This window comes from Cupressus sempervirens, chromosome 4 (genome assembly GCF_028749045.1).
Source record: "Cupressus sempervirens isolate cs-2001-9-10 chromosome 4, ASM2874904v1, whole genome shotgun sequence".
Lineage (NCBI taxonomy): Eukaryota > Viridiplantae > Streptophyta > Pinopsida > Cupressales > Cupressaceae > Cupressus > Cupressus sempervirens.
The window spans coordinates 345,646,133-345,662,413 of NC_143121.1; positions in this window are offsets into that span (position 1 = coordinate 345,646,133).

Here is a 16,281-nt window from a genome sequence, read left to right on the forward strand (position 1 = left end):
ATTGAGGTCAAATAGTTGGACATCAATGTTGGATGTACCTTTTTTGTGGATGTTCTATTCTTTTTACCTAATGATTATGGTTTATGTCCATACTCTAATATTTTATACTTCAATTGTTGAGATCTGACAAGATGATGTATCCTATCATGATGTATGTTCTTTCAAGATTTGATACCCTACGACATGTGCAATGGATGATTATGTACCTCTTGCACTTGTTTACAATAAACTTGAACTTATTAAAACATATGTATGTGATTCAATATTATGGAACCCTTGAGGAATTTAAATGTGTTTCTTTACTTATGTAGGTATGTGATGTGTATTTGAGTTATTGGTTCCTTATTATTAACTCTTGAATGTTTAATCTTTCCAAAATAAAACTATTAAGAAAACTTAGCATCTTTATAAGTTAATTTTTCTTGGGTTCCCTACTGGGGTGTCACAAAAAGCATAGATGAACTATGGTGAATAATATAGTTATGAGTATACTTTTAATTAATAGAGTTATAATTTATTAAGGTATGTATATTATTTGACTTGGAATTGATAGAACTTAAAAAATAAACTATGTTAGGGTTTTCCTTTTAGAATTTAAAATATATAATTTTTCAAGAATTTTTAGGCTACAAATTTGGACAATGTGATGAGGTTATTTAGGTATGATCTACATCAAATGGTATCATAGCTAAATAATTGGCTAGGTGATGATGAAGGGTACTCCCCTTAATACCACAACAAACAATAGAAACACAGAACAACACAAATTGAGAGAACAAAATATGGACTTCTTTTTATTACTATGAATGTGGAAGTACAAAATTACAATATGCAAACCCACATGCGCATCTTCCTTACAGTATTCTGCAAGATAGAGCTATGACTATCACCCAAAATTGTCCTAGATAACCTACGTGCCTTCCTTATATAGGCACTATTAACCACTTGGGAAGGTTCTAGACACTAAACCCTAACCCTTGAGGCTAACCAACCTCATATTATATTATTTCATTAAACTTTATTACATATGATTGACTCAAGACAATTACAAATCATATTTTCAAATGGATCCACTTTTGGAGACCAAAAATAGCAAATTGTTGACCCGATGGGCTATTATAACCCCATTCTAGAATCCTCTAGTAGTGATCTGTAGCCGCTATATTGTGCAAGCACTCATTAGTCATGGTTTCACCTCATTTTAAAGCCATTTAGGCCTTCATCGTTGGACCTAAAGTTTGGATTGCCAAAACTAATACCAAAAATTTGTAATAACAACACTAGTACATATGATATAATAATAAAACTCAGTTGGCAGACTGATATTCCTTTAAAGATGAACCTTCACATATGAGAGTAGAATAATCTAAGCACATAATACCAACTTACTAAAATTAGAAAGCTCCTACAAATAACAACTTTGTATAGGAATAAACCTTATTAAAAACCAAAATCTAGAAAACTAGAAATAGAATTATTTTTGGGTGATGCAAGATTTCCTTTACACCCAAGATTCTCCTGCATCTGACACCTAGGGTAGTTTGAGAAGTGGCCCTATCACATCTCAAGTAGTTAGAGGAAAACCAAGATGGTCAACGTTCTCCTATACTAACCATGATGAATCCTTCACTGGCCTCCCTTTCCATTTGACCAGATACTCCTCATATGTTTTATTCCTTGTGCTTCTTCCCACATGACTATCCAATATCTCCTCAATATCCTTTGTTTCTAAAGTAGATGCTGAAAAAATCCATCAAGAGCTTCTATAACTTCATTTCCATCACCTCCCTCATAATATTTAGTCAAATTAAAAATTTTAAACACTAGTGAAATGTTCAATTTAGTAGGCAACTCTACTTCAAATTTGTCTTTAGCTTCTTTCATAATATATGCTAGGAATACCCAATAAACTTCATATCTCAATAAAAAACCATTCTCTTTGGTAGACCATGGAGTCTCACCACTTCTCTAAAAAATAACATTACCACATGAACAACATCACTAGTCTTCTTGCAGGGAATGAAATTTGTCATCTTTAAAAATGTGTCAACCACCACAAATATAGAATCATGCCCTTACTATGTCCTTGGTAAACCAAGAACAAAATCTATGCTAACATCTTCCCATGGTTTCTTAGGTACACAAAATGGCTGATACAACCTCATATTCTACTTCACTCCTTTTGTCATTTGGCATACTTTACAACTCTATACAAACTTCTTCACATCTTGTAGTAATTGTGGCAAATAATAATTCTCAAGAACCGAAGAAATGGTATTATCTCTAGCAAAGTATCTAGCCAATCCTCCATTATGCTTCTCCTTGATGAGATTCTCTCATGGAACTTCTAGGAATGCACAACTAACTTCCCTTAAATAAATACCATCTTGGATTATGAAATTTAACCATTTCCTCTTGTCTTGATTATAATAGGTTCTATACAAACTTTCCAAGCCTCACCAAAATCAGGATCCTCTAGATACAAATTCTTGAGCTCCTCGAACCCAACCACCTTAGTTTGCATTTCAATTAGAAAAATTTTCCATCTACTAAGAGAATCTGCAACTCTATTAGACTTCCCACTCTTGTGTTTTAAAAAAATGTATAACTCTGCAAAAACTCAATCCATTTAAATGTCTTTTATTCAATTTTCCTTGACTATTGAAATATTGTAAAGCTTGGTGATTAGTATACAAAACAAAAATTTTAGGGAGAAGATAGCGTCACCACTTCTTCAATGCCTAAACTATAGCATAAAATTCTTGATCATAACCAAAATACTTCTTTTTGGCATCATTCAATTTCTCATTGAAATAAGCAATAGGTCTATCTTCCTAACTCAAAACAACTCCTATTGTAGTACAATTAGAAATGTAGTACACTTGAAATACCCTATTAAAATCTGGAAGTGCTAAAACAAGATGCTCTATAAATTTCTACTTCAACAGATTAAAGCTCTTATCTACTCCTACAATCTAATTTAATTATTTTTAATCCCCTCTTATTATTTCAGTCAATGGTCCATAAATACAACTAAAACCACTAATAAAGTTTTTGTAAAAATTAGCCAATCCATGAAAATATCTTACCTTTGCTACACTCCTTGGAGTAGGCCATTCAAGGATAGCCTTCACATTCTCAAGGTCCATTTTTAGACCTTCTACTAATACCACAAATCTCAAGTACACCAATTCCTTCTTCACAAAACTACACTTCTTCAAATTTATCAAAAACTTATCCTCCCTCAAGTTATCAAACACCTTAAGAATGTGTATCGAATGATCCTCCAATGTCTTAATAAAGATCAAAATATCATCTAGGTAAATAATGACAAAATTACCCAAAAATTTCTTCAATACATGATTAATGAGCATCATGAAAGTGCTTGGTGCATTGGTTAGCCTAAAAGACATGACTAACCACTCATTTAATCCTTCTCTTGTCTTAAAGATAATCTCCCACTAGTCTCCTTCTCTAATGTGAATCCAATGGTATCCACTCTTTAGATATCTTTGTGAATATACAACTCCACTGAAACAGTACATAATATCATCTATTCATGGCAATAGAAATCTAAACTTGATCGTGATCTTGTTGATAGCTCAAGAATATGTACACATCCTCTATTTTCCATTCTTCATACTATTGGTACAACACGTGGACTTGGAGTCTCTCAAATCAACCCTTCTATAACAACTCATGAATTTTTATGTTCAACTCCTCACTCTTTGCTAGTGTCATCCTGTGCATTGCCTTATTTGAAAAATTGACTCCTAGAATCAAGTCCATTTGTTGAATAATCTTCCTCACTATGGGTAATCCATCTATTACATTATCTAACATAATGATGCAGGAGCACCCTAGGTTGATTTTTAATCCTACCCCTTTTTTTCATTCTATTAGTTATTGTTGAGTGCTAGTTATTATCAAATTCTAGTTTTTGTCGAGTTCTAGTTGGTCAAGTATTCCTTTATCTACCAAGTGAACTTGATATTTGTTGATATTTGGTTCCTTCTTTCACCAATTTTATTTGTGATCGGTTCTTAGTTTGAGCTGACTTATGTATTTAATTTGGATCATGGATTTGCTATTAGGATCTTGTCTTGGGATGTGTGCAAATCATCTTAAGGTCAGCCTTCTATTATGTAATGATCAAGTATCTTATGTAAGCCATTTCGGCATGTATATATCTAACTGTTTAGATTTAGGTTAAGAAAGTTTCAAAGAGTTTAGAGTAGATGTTATTGGAAAATAAAATTTAAAGTTTGATCATAAATTTTGAATTTGTATTTTGGATTTGTTTGTAACCTAAAATACCTAATAGTTGGGCATGTATGCTAATAACTTTATGAATCAATAAAGTGTTGATATTTTTTCTCTCATTGGTTCTTAGTGTTGTTTTCTTTCGTTATGTTTACTTAGCAGGTGATTGGATAGTTAGGTATGCCTCTAGCCCCAAATTTTCATTCCCTCATTGTTTAGGTGGTATCAGAGCTTGGGGTTCATCCTTGATAAAAGTGGATCATATAGAACCCTAAGTTAGATTTGGTTGTAGAGTGGCAGATCTGTGAATTTGACCTATAACTTGTAGAGGGTTACAATCTTGTAGGAACTTGTTTGTAAAGATGGTTCAAGGTAGAGGAAATGTTGACACTACTATTTTGGACATGTTGAGACAAATTGTAGCCAAATTGGATTTTGTGGAGACAAACCAAAGGAGAGGATCACATCTTGATAATGTGAGTGATGATGAAGCAATGGAATCAAAATCTAATCTAGAACTTGAGGAAGATCAAGATGGGGAAATATTGTTGAGAGTGTTGTCTGGGGCACATTCAAAGCCTATTTTGGAAGTTATTCATAATGCTAGAAAATTGGACACCAATGTTGTGTTGGGTTGGATATCTAATATGGAGAAGTTCTTTGAGTTTGAAGGTACTCCTAATAATATGAAGGCAAAGATTGCAATGACTAGGTTAAAAGGTCATGCCTAATTGTGGTGGGAGAATTTACAAATTGATAGACAAAGAAGAAGAAAAGAGAAGACAAGGACCAAACTAAGAATGGTGAACAAGGTGAAGAAGAAACTCCTTCCTGCTAATTACCAAGTTATCTTGTTGAAGAAGATATAAAATTTGAAACAAAAGGAAATGACTATGAAGGAGTATACTGAGAAATTCTATAGATTTGACATCAAATCTAGACATGTGGATGATGAGGTTGAGAAAGTTACAAGGTACCTAAATGGATTGAGATCTAGAATTCAAGATGAAATAAGTTTTGTGAAATTGGAAAGTGTGGAAGAATCATATCAATATACCTTGAAAGTTGAGGATATCTTAACAAAGAAGCATGAACAAAGATAGATAGGTAGAGGTGGTAAATTCCAAAGAGGCAGAGGTAGATTGTATGGAGAACGTGGTAGATCTAAAAATTATGTGCAAGATAAGGGAAAATCTGAGTGGAAAGATGATGAGAAGGGAAAGACCAAGTGGAAATGTGGTAATTCTTACCAAGGAGGTATGAGTTCTTACTGAGGAAGAGGTAGTTCTTATCCTAGAGGTGATTTTCATTGTAATTGTTTCAAATGTGGTATAAAAAAGGGGATAGATCTTTGAATGTAGATACTTTGGTGAAAATAAAAGTGGTTGCATAAATGTTGTGATACAAGGTCAAACTATTCACCCTTAGAGTGATCTTGAGGTTGGAGAAAATTTGATGGTAAGAAGAACTCTATGTAGTGAGAACATTGAGGATAAAGAACCTATTCATAGGATAAGTCTTTTCAAGACCAAATGTAAGATAATTGGGAAATGGTACAAAGTGATCATTGAGAGTGGAAGTTTAGAAAATTTGGCATCAAAAGAGTTGGTTACAAAGTTGTAGTTGTAGAGGCAGAAGCATCCAAAACTCTATCATGTTTCATGGATCAAGGATGAGGATAAGCTATTGGTAAGTGAACAATGTGTTGTGAAATTAAAGATTGGATATTACTCTAACTAAGGTGTTAAATGATATTATGCCTATGGATTATTGTCATGTTTGTTGGGTAGACCTTGGCAATATGATAAATATGTTGTGTATGATGAAAGATTGAATAAATATACTATTTAGATGAATGGGGTTATGTATGCATTGATGCCTTTGATTATGTCTTCTGATGTGATGAATTGTACTATAGTGAGAATTTGCACGGTTAGTAGGAGCAATTTGAGAAGGAAATGAAAAAGAACCAAGTCTATTTTTTTTATAATTCCTAGAAGGCTAAGTTATGATATCAATGGTAGAATGATGGAGTATAGTAATGACCAAGAAGTAGATAGTGATCGAGTAGCATAAAATGGTAGAGGTTGAATTCCAACAGAAATTAAAATCTTGTTGAATGAGTATGACGAGATTGTTGCTAAAGATATACCTGATAGTTTACCACTTGTAAGGAGTATAAGTCATTGTATGGACCTAATTTTTGGAGCTAGCTTGCCAAATAAAGCACCATATAGGTTGACACTTGTAGAAAATTAAAAACTTAAAAGAGAAGTGTAAGAATTGTTGCAAAAAGGTTTGATCAAAGAAAGGTTGTACCTACTATATTGACACCTAAGAAGAATGGATAATGGAGAATGTGTATTGATTCTAGAGCTATTAACAAGATCACAATGAAATATAAGTTTCCTATGTCAAGGATGGATGACATAATTGATTGTTTTCTTGAATGGTTGGTAATGCCTTTTGGTTTTACCAATGCACCTAGTACATTTATAAGGTTGATGAATGAAGTTCTCAAGTGATTCTTGGGAAAGTTTTTAATTTCTTATTTATATGATATTCTTATATTCAATAAGACTAAGGAAGAGCATCTTGAGCATGTTAGGAAAGTATTGAGGAGATTGAAAGAGGAGAATTTGTTGATTAGTTTGAAGAAGTGTTCCTTTATGCAAGAAGAGATTGTGTATTTGGGATTTGTGCTTCCAACTAATGGTTTGAGAATAGATATTGAGAAGGTTAAAGAAATTTTGAAATGACCTACACCTAAGAATGTGGGTGAACTATGATCATTTCATGGTTTGACTAGTTTCTACAAAAACTTTATAAAGAATTTCAGTTTTGTTTTTAATATTATGACTGAGACAATGAGAGTAGATAAAAAGAATTTTTAAGTGGACACATGGGATTGATAAGATTTTTGATAATTTGAAACAAAAGGTTTCTAATTTACTTGTACTAGCTTTGCTTACTTTCAATAAGGTGTTTCAAGTTAAATGTGATGCAAGTGGTAGTGCAATAGGAGCTATGTTAAGTCAATGAGGTAAACTTATTGATTTCTTTAGTGAGAAGTTGAATGATTCTAAAATGAATTATTATGTGTATGATCAAGATTTTTATGCTATTGTTCAAGCTCGAAGAAGTGGAGACATTATTTGATTCCTGAGGAGTTTTTATTGTATACTGATCATAAAACATTGTAGTATTTGGAAAGTCAATATTAGTTGAATTAGAGACATATGAAGTGGGTTGAATATTTGTAGAGTTTCACATTTGTGATAGAGAATTAAAGTGGAGTAACTAACCAAGTTCTAGATGCATTAAGCAGAAGATGTTCTATGTTGACCAAGATGAAGGTTGAAGTTCTTGGTTTTGATAAGATGAAGGAGTTGTATGATATTGAACCTAATTTTTCTAAGGCATGGATAGAGTGTAGAGTGCAAAATATATCAAGTCAAATGAGTAATTTTGATGAGTTTTTCATTCAAGAAGTTATGTTGTTCAAATGAATTCAGTTGTGTGTGCCAAGAAGTTCTATGAGGGTTAATTTCATTAAGGAAAAGCATTGTGGTGGTTTGGCTAGACATTTTGGAATTAACAAGACATTGAGTTTTCTTAAGGATAACTATTGTTGGTCACATGTGTATAAAGATGTTTAGAAGTTTTTAAGGAGTTATGGAATTTGTCAAGTTTCAAAATAAGTAAGTCAAAATACTAGATTGTATACACCTATTCCTATTCCAGAGAAACCTTGGAGTGACATCAGTATGGATTTTGTTCTTGGATTATCCAAAACAAAAAGAGGGTATTATTCCATATTTTGTTGTTGTGGGTAGATATTTTGAGATGGCACATTTCATTCCATTTAAGAAGACATCAGATGTTATGTATATTTGTGAGATTCTCTTCAAAGAGATTGTTAGATTGCATTGATTACCAAAAAATATTATTTCTGATAGAGACAATAAGTTTATTGGTTACTTTTGGAGGACTTTGTGGAATAAGATGGATAAGAAGTTGAAGTTTTGTTATACATCCCATCCAGAGATAGATTAATAGATAGAGTTTGTGAATAGAAGCTTGGGTAATTTGTTGAGATGTTTAGTTGGAGATAAGTTGAGTAATTGGGATATGGTATTGGCAGAAGCTGAGTTTGCATATAATAATTATGTGAATAGGAGTACAAGAAAAATACCTTTTGAGATTATTACTATAATGTAACCTAGAGAACTATTAGATTTGAGGAATTTTGTTGGTGAAGAAAAGAGAAGTGTAAAAGGGGAAGAATTTGGTGGTTTTATGAAGCCGTTGCATGAGGAAGTGAATTTGAGGTTGGAACAAAGTAATCAAAAGTATAAGGAGAATGCTAATAAGTATAGGAGACATCAATTTTTTGAAGCTGGTGATGAGGTGATGGTTCATTTAAAGAGATGCATATTTCATGTTGGAACATACAATAAGTTGAAAATGAAGAAGTTTGGACCTTGTAAGATCTTGAGGAAGTTTGATAGTGATAATGCTTATGAAGTTGAGTTACCTAATGACATAGATATATCTCCTATACTCAACATTTTTTTATTTTCATAAGTATCATGAGTTAGATGATGAAGTTGTTGTACCAAATGTATCCTAAGAAGCAGATTGAAGAGGTTGAACATATATTGGATCAGAGAGTTGGTAAAATCACAAGAGGAAAAGATTACTATGAATATTTGGTGAAGTGGAAGAACAAACTAGTTAGAGATGCTACGTGGATTTCTCAATCTGAGTTGGATTCAGTTTAGGTTGTGGCATTTCAATGATTCAGGAGAATCATTTCTTTCAACCTCAATTTTCTGATGTAGGAGCATTGTAGACACCCTAAAATTGGCAAAGACCCAAGATAATGAGAATTTTGATCAAGCAAAATAATTATTAAAGACAAAATAAAATAAATGAGGAAAATAACAAAATTTCAAATCGATTATAACATCAAGCCATTTGAGTGGTTAATTAATTAATCACCTATCCAATTCATAAAGAGAAAAACCACTTTAGAAAGAGGAAAATCAATTCATAAAATCATAAAATAAAAGGAAAAAAGGTAAAAGGTAAAGACAAAAGTTGAAAATAAATGCAACATTTAATAAATCGACAAAATCATGTATCCTCTCAAAAGTGAAATTCACCTTTTTGGAATTTAAACGAGTTGAGAATCCCTATATCTCCTCACAAAATAAGTCTATTGGACTGTTCCTCTTGGCATTTTGTGAGATATTTTTAGCTTTACTCTTACCCCTGGCAACAAATAAAATCCAGATCCTCACCCCAACCCCCTTCTGAAATCCTATAAATAGAAGGGAAAATAAAGAGCAAAGGGACCCAAGTTTTATGAGTCCAGACTATAGGCATATTAGAGCTATCATTTTATCATCATCTTAGCATTATTGTTGTAGAGATTTAGTATCATTTTAATATCATTCTAGCATCATTTTAGTAGTATTTAGCATTCTTTAGTCTTATACATACATATATCTTAGTGTTTTCATGTTATTATCTTCATATAATCTACAATTCACATAGATCTCATATAGGTCTTCATAGATCTTCATTAATAGCATACTCCCATTCTAGAATTGTCACTAAGATGCTGGCCTGAGTGCTATTTTAGCAGTTGTAGATAGGGAAACATGAGATGTTTGTAGAGTCATTATTTAACAATGATTTCTTGGGTCTAGATTAATTCATTTTTATTTTTGTTTGCAATCTACACTAAGGTCTCATGAATACATGATTCCACCATGTACAAGCATCTTGGGTTTCTTAGTAATCCTTCTCATTTTGCTCATTTTTCTAATTACTACCGAGTGCTTGTTATTGTCAAGTTCCAATTACTCTCGAGTTTCAATTACTACCAAGTTCTAGTTAACTTTGTAGAGTTTATACCTATATAGCCAAAGACTTTTGCAAGTTTTATTTGTGTTTCAAAGACACTTTTCACCCCTAAAGAAAATGAAATATGCATCTACCCAGATTGGTAATTTTTCAAACATTTTTCTTAGCTGCCAATTTAGAGTTTACCCAAAACTTGGGTTATGTAAGGGTAGCTGTAATTGTCTTGTCAAATTCCCATCAAGGACATCAAAATCAACAAAATTGGGTAATTGATAAAATAAAATGTGATACAAAACTATAAAAGGATCACATACCTTTAACCCAGCAATGCATGTAGAGAGTAGCCACCCCACATTATACACATCAATGGACCACATTGTAGCCTAGAGGTCTTCTCATCAAACAATTCCCTCAAAGTGATGGCACTGAGTTTATTGAATTGGTAAATGAGAAGATGAAAAAATTTCCTTTAAAAACACATCCATATCATTCCTGGGTTGTGAAAACATTATGATGGGCCTTGATGTAAAGATAATATCATCTCTTTCTTTGGAGATCACACTAATTTGAGCTAAGCTTTACACAAAAAAAAGCATTACAACAAGGCCAAATCTCACTTAGCAAATATAATAAAGAATAATGGTTCCTAGCAATAGTATACAAATAATTATTAGAAAATATAATGTTGGTAAACTACTATAATGAAAAAACACAAAGTACAAGAAATTCTCCTTACTAGGGTTTCAAATATGCAAAGCCAAAATTCCAAGGCAAAGGTGAGGGATAGAAATATTACCTATCCTAAGAAACTTGTAGGAAAAGACCATATCTGTTAATAGGGGCTAAAAACATATTTGTTTCTTTCAATTGTAATGATTCTATGACGATGACTAGATATTCTATTTGCACAGTCAAATCAAACCGATCCTCTTTCTAAACTACTTAAACATTACACTTCCTATACTCTTTCACAAGATTAATGGAAGACATCATCCTTAAATCTATATACTCACAAATATAATCGTTTATTTATTTTTCTTTCCTTTTGTTGAATGGGTCTATTTATTCAAATTTTGGAGTGGCCTCTGATGGGGAGATTTAAATATTGGAACAATTATAAAATGAAACAAAATAATTCAACATAAGGAAATTTGAATATCTAACTAGTATAATATCTATTTTATTAGTCTATGATGCTCACTAACTTTGGGCTTTTTATAAGTTGTGTGTTTATTAATTTTTTTATAACATTTATTTTATTAAATATAATAAATTTATAATTTTCTAAAATATAATGGGGTTCTAAGAAGAGCGCTGAAGTAGTATTGGGATGGGTGAGCTCCCAAGAAGTCTTGATGCTTCACCTCTGTCAGCATCACCTAGATCTAATGAGTGCTAAGTGTTCCATTTATTCTCATGAGAGATGGATTCATGTGTGAATCACCATTCTTGTCACATAGGTCAATTTGTTTCAATAAAAAACAACATAGTTAAATCTTGATTGCAATATCACAATATTGTTATGATCAATATTAGTCTATTTTGAGCTTGTCTTTATGTATATTAATATTACTTTATTTTGAACATGATCTTACACAAATTAATTTTTCAAGATATTTTAAAATAGTGCATTCTTATACATCACTAGATAGAAAAAATAAGAATCAACTAGATTTTAAGAACTTACATTGAGCCAATTCAAAGACAAATTTTAAAGATAAAATTTATGTGGTACAAAATTAATTTGAAACCATAAGATTGACCTACAAAGATTTCTAAGTTTGTGTAGAGTTCAAGAACAATAAAAATAGAATTATGAATTAGTGATTATCATTCTTCATCATAACTTAAAGGGAAAATAATTCCTTCTCTTTACATTTAGTTTCCTAAAAGAAATTATTTACCAAACCTAATTTTCAATTTAATGATTTTTTTTTATTGTATTGGTCTATAATTAACTTAGATAGTTTGAACTAGAACAATTTTTTCTGCATTCGAGGTAAACTTGTTAGATATTACACCATTATAGGGTTTTACTAAATATAGTAAATGTCTTCATTACTTATGGGATTTTAAATTTGCATTCTCACTAGGATTCACATTTATGCATCAATATCTATTTCATTGTCATATATATTTCTTTAAAAGGTTAGAGATACATTGTGAGACATCCATTTTTTTAGTTTTCCTACACTTGAATATCTTGTGTTCCTTTTTTTTTGATAGGTAACATTTTTGGTATTATATTAATAATCAAAGAAAGTTACAATATTAGTTGTATGTCCAAATACCGTACTAATATAACTACCCATTCCCTAGCCATACCTATGTCATTACACAAAAATTCAGAGTATGAACACTCTACAAAAGACTAGACCATGTTGTGATATGGAGCCTAATCAGACTTGAAGGTTTATTTGGCACAGTTTTCTCCCCATATAATTTCTATGGGGGTTTGGGGGCTACAACCCCAAGACATGGTCAAGGGGTAGCATACCTGCAGGGTTTTGGGCTGTTGGTTGCTATTTTTCCTATTGGACGACTTATCATAGCCCTAATTTTGTAAGTGGAAAAAGCTTGTATAAAAAGGCTTAGGGTTAGGGATTTCATAATGTAACGATGATATTATAGCTTCTTGTAGTAATATTGAGCTATAAGTTATTGTGGATTTTAATCATTGGATAATAATAATATTACTGGACTTGTTGGTGGACATAGCCCAGGAATTAGGTGAACCATGTTAAATCTTGGTGTCTTGTGTTCTCTTATGTGCAATCTATTATTTTCAGATATTGGTTATATTTTCATGTAACTATTATTTCTATCTGAGGTTAATCCTAACAAGTGGTATCAGAGCTAGGTTAGTGGTAAAAGGATTTGCATAGAAAAAGGGCATTGATTTTGATGAGATATTTTCTCCTGTTGTTAAAATGACTTTTATTCACACTATTTTAAGTATTGTGTCTACTGAAGATTTGCATTTAGAGTATCTTGATGTTAAAACAATCTTTATTCATGGTTATTTGGATGAAGAGATATGTATGACACAACCATAGGGATTTGAGGTCAATGTTAAGGAGAACTTAGTGTGCAAATTAAAGAAAAGTTTATATGGCTTAAAGTAAGCACCTCAACAATGGTATCTAAATTTTTATAGGTTTATGAATGAGCATGGATATAGTAGGTGTCATTCATATAATTTTATTTACTTTAAGAGGTTGGATGATGATAGTTACAATATCTTATATTTATATGTTGATGATATGCTTGTAGCTGGGTCTAACACGGATCACATTATGGGGATGAAACACCAGTTAGCACATGCATTTTCTATGAAGAATTTGGGGGTAGAAAAAAAAATCATTGGTATGAATATTTTTAGAGATAGGAAGAATAGGAAATTGATTTTATCTTAGGTTGATTATATTGAGAAGGTGTTGCAACATTTCTCTATGGAGAATGCTAAAGTTGTCAACATACCTTTACCTAGTCATTGGCAGTTGACTAAGGAGATATGTCCCAAGACACAAGAAGAGGAGGATAAGATGTCTAAGGTACCCTATTCTTTAACTATAGGAAGCTTGATGCATGCTATGGTATGTACTAGGCCAGATATTGTACATGGAATGGGAGTTGTTAGCAAGTATATGAGTCATCCAAGAATTGAGCATTGGAATGCAATTAAATGGATTCTCAGATATTTGAGAGGAACATCCAATAAGTTTTTACATTTTGGGGGCTCTACTACTGATTTACAGGGCTATGTTGACTTATATTTGGCAAGGGATATTGATACCAAGAAGAGTACTATCGGTTATGTATTTATTGTTGGTGGGGCAACCGTGACCTAGGTTTCTAGGTTTTCAGTATGTTAATTCTTTATCCACTACAAAGTTAGAGTATGTTGCTGCTACAGAGGTAGCCAAGGAGATGATATGGCTTCAACTCTTCCTAGAAGAATTGGGACACCCTCAGAAGGATAATTATTTATTTACAAATAGTTAGAGTGCCATTTATCTTGCAAAGAATTCAGCTCTACATTCAAAGACAAAACACATACAATTATGGTATCATTTCATTCGGCTAGTTTTGGATGATGGACAATTAAAGTTGGATTAGATACATGTAGATGAAAATCTAATAGATATGTTTACAAAGGTAGTGACAAGGGAGAATTTGAATTCCTCTTCAACTTCGATTGGTCTTCTCAATTGAACAAAATAACAGAACAACAAAGTCCAAGGTGGTTTGATATATTCTAGTGGAGCTATAGCTTTATCAGTGATATGATCAGTCTCCAAGTGGGAGGTTATTGTTGTGGAGTCTGATCAGTCTCCATGTGGGAGATTGTTTTGATATGGAGCCTAATTAGACTCAGAGGTTTATTCAGTGTGATTTTCTCCCCATATTATTTCTATGTGGGTTTGGGGGCTAGGCCCCCAAGACAGAGTCAAGGGGTAGCACCCTACAGGATCTTGGGGCAACGCCCTAGGTGCACTTCATATCACAATACAAGGTGGGGTCGAGGGGCAATGCCCCCAGGGGGTTTTTTAGGGGTAGTACCCCCAAAGCCAAAAATTCCCTTATATTGTAAAAAGCATCGACTACTATTTTTCATATTGGACGACTTATTCTAGCCCTAATTTTGTAAGTGGCAAAATCTTGTATAAAAAGGCTCAAGGTTAGGGATTTCATAATGTAATAGTGATATTGTAGCTTCTTGAGACAGTATTGAGCTATAACGGATTAAAAAATTGTAATCATTGGATAATAATAATATTATTGGACTTGTTGTTGGTGGATGTAGCCCATGAATTAGGGGAACCACATTAAATCTTGGTATCTTGTGTTCTCTTATGTGCCATCTATTATTTTTTGATATTGGTTATATTTTCATGTCACTATTATTTATGTCTAAGGTTAATCCTAACATACTACCCATCCCATATACAAAAAATAACAAAACAAAACAAAATTGGGTATTTGCTTGCATTCGTCGAAGTCACCACCATCTGGTATTATTACTCCTTGAACCAACATGTTACTTCCTCATGAGTAAAAGTTGGTATTGATAGATCATCCATCACTAAAATTTCTTGCCTCCCCTGATGGTGCTTATCACTACCCTCCCCCTCTTCTTTGAGTAGCGAGACATCCACCTAGACTCCCTTTGATGTGGATGCATTCCCCTCTAGTTGGTTCTTCTTCACTACTTGGTGGCATAATTATTGCCCTAGAGCAAGCATGCTCTTTCTCGACATGGCCTTCATGAAGTCTCATTTTCTCTCCACTGACACCCAAATTTTCTTAGTCAATAACTCCACTATCTTTTTCCATCCTTGTTCTGCTTTAGGGATATGGGAACCTTATGGATTTGAGGAGGACCACACGACCAGTGGTTGAACCAAAGAATTCCTCCACCAATTAACATCCAAGGCTTTAAACTCATCTCAATACCCACACCCAAGACAACTCTCTCAATTATGTCTTCCAGCCCCAAGAGCCACTACCCATCCACACATGTTGCAACAAAACAATAGACCTCCTCCTTCAATTCCCCCACCATCAACACAAGCACTACAAACAAAGATGCCACATCTAGGTTTGATATCCTCTTCCATAATGTGTTCAGGTATTCTAGCCCAAACATCTATTACACTCCCTCTAGGAAAGTTAGGTCATCAAACAAAATATGTGTTTGAGACGTCACGTGTTAATCTAGCCTTTGTAAGTCTGCATTTGAATATCAAAGCCCACAACATAATTTTCCTCTATTTCTATTGCATTAGGAAACAAATGAGTTTGGCCTTCCTTGTATCTAAATTTAACTTCCTTGGAACTCTCTAGAATTGAAGTACCAAGGAAAGAATACACTCAAGCTGGCATGCATGGAGGATTGGGTGTCTCTACATGTCCTTATATGATTTAATGTTGTCGGAGGTAGGAATCATGATGCCTTCCCCTTAAAATCACATAGGATGAAAAGTTTCATATGTGTTTTAATGTATCTAATGGCCAAACAAAAATTCACTCTTTAATCTAATGAAAGGTGTCACAAGTCCTCAAAGATTTCATTTTGGGTACCCATTGCTACATTAGCACCCATGTTGGCTAACATGTCTACCACCCTATTTGCTTCTTGGA